Source organism: Octodon degus, unplaced genomic scaffold (genome assembly GCF_000260255.1).
Source record: "Octodon degus isolate 3935 unplaced genomic scaffold, OctDeg1.0 scaffold00284, whole genome shotgun sequence".
Classification (NCBI taxonomy): Eukaryota; Metazoa; Chordata; class Mammalia; order Rodentia; family Octodontidae; genus Octodon; species Octodon degus.
The window spans coordinates 1,680,630-1,682,865 of record NW_004524860.1 but is presented as its reverse complement, the minus strand read 5'-3'; positions in this window follow the sequence as shown (position 1 = coordinate 1,682,865).

Here is a 2,236-nt window from a genome sequence, read left to right as displayed (position 1 = left end):
GTCTAAGAAAGTATATCACGATCTTATTTATTTCTTTTAATTATTTTTGGTTTGAAGTTGATGTTGTCAACCATGAGAAAGCTATCACTTGTTTTCTGTAGTTTCTTCTCTCATGGAATATTGTTCCACATCCTTTGACTTTCACTCTGTGAATTTTCTTTTAATTTAAGTGTGTTTTATTCTTACTTTTATTTTTATCATTTGTTATTTATCTATTATTATTATTTTTTATTTTTCGAATAATTTTATTGATAAACAAATAGCAATGAGAAAGTTTCAATTTAAATTGGTAGGACAGTTTCAATAATTAACACATTGCATACATTCTTCCTAGTGGTTAATTGCTGTACAAGATGCGGACATGATATCCTATTTAAAAAACACCATTAGAAATAAAAGGAATAAGAATAGACAAAGAAGAAGTTAAATTATCTTTATTTGCAGATGACATGATACTTTACTTAGAAGACCCAAAAAACTCCACCAAGGAGCTACTAGAATTAATACAGAAATTCAGTAGCATAGCAAGTTATAAATTCAGTACCCAAAAGTCAACAGCATTCCTCTACACAGACAACAAACACACTGAGAGGGAAATTATAAAAACAATACCTTTTGCAGTAGCAACAAGGAAAATGAAATACCTTGGAATTAACCTAACTAAAGAAGTCAAAGATCTTTTCAAGGAAAATTACAGTACTCTGAAAAAAGAGATCCTAGAGGATTTCAGAAAATGGAAAGATATTCCATGCTCCTTGATAGGAAGAACCAAAATTTTGAAGATGGCCATACTCCCCAAATTGCTGTATAGATTTAATGCAATCCCTATGAGACTACCCCCGACATACCTCACAGACCTAGTGAAACCATTCCTAAAATTTATCTGGAACCAGAAAAGACCTAGAATAGCAAAGGCAATTCTGGGCAATAAAGAAAAGGCAGGAGGCATTTCAATTCCTGACTTGAAATTATACTACAAGCCTACTGTGATAAAATCAGCAAGGTACTAGCAACAAAATAGACCGGAGGATCAATGGAATAGATTAGAAGACGCTGAAGCCCCTACGAACACACTCAGCCACCTTATCTTTGACAAAGGCACCAAACATACTCACTGGAAGAAAGATAGCCTCTTTAACAAATGGTGTTGGGAAAACTGGCTCTCTACATGCCAAAAAGTCAAAGTTGATCCAGGTCTATCACCATGCACTAAAAGAAAGTCAAAATGGATTAAAGATCTAAACATTAAAGCAGAGACACTAAATCTCACGGAAGAAAAGTAGGAGGAACTCTTGAAGACATAGGGGTAGGCAAAAACTTCATGAACAGAAATCAAACTGCATGGGAAACATTTGAAAGAATTAACAACTGGGACTTGCTCTTACTGAGAAGTTTTTTCACATCCAAAGAAATTACCAACAAAGTGAAAAGGCAACCCACAAATTTGGAAAAAATCATGACATATAAGTACTCAGACAAAGGTCTGCTCTCTAGAATTTATAAAGAACTAAAAAACACTAGGGCCCCAAAATTTAAACCCAATCCAGAAATGGGCATCCAAGATGAACACACACTTCTCAGAGGAAGAAATTAAAGAAGCGAATAAATATATGAAAAATGGTCAACATCACTAGCCTTCCGTGAAATTCAAATTAAAACTGCATTGAGATATCCTCTCACCCCAGAAAGAATGGCTATCATAAAGAAATCACCCAACAACAAATGTTGGAGAGGCTGTGGGGAAAAAGGAACCCTTCTCCACTGCTGGTGGGAGTGTGGACTGGGGCAACCGTTATGGAAATCAGTATGGAGACTCCTTAGAAAAGTTGGACTGGAAATCCCCTTTAAACCAGCTATTCCTCTACTGGGAATATTCCCAGCGGATCTGAAAACATTATATCATAGGGATATATGTGTGCCTATGTTTATAGCAGCACAATTTGAGATAGCTAAATCTTGGAAACAACCAAGTTGCCCATCACCTGAGGAATGGTTGAAAAAGATGTGGTATTTTTACAGAATGGAGTATTACTCAGCTATAAAGAATGATAAACTCGAATCCTTTATATTGAAGTAGATGCCACTTGAACATATACTCATAAGTGAAATAAACTAGACACACATATGTAAATATTATATAGTTTCCCTAGTATAAGAACTCAAAAGAAGAAATACAAATAGAAAGGTATAATACAAGTAAAAGGAAAGCAGGATGTCAAGGACTAACTAATCAAGA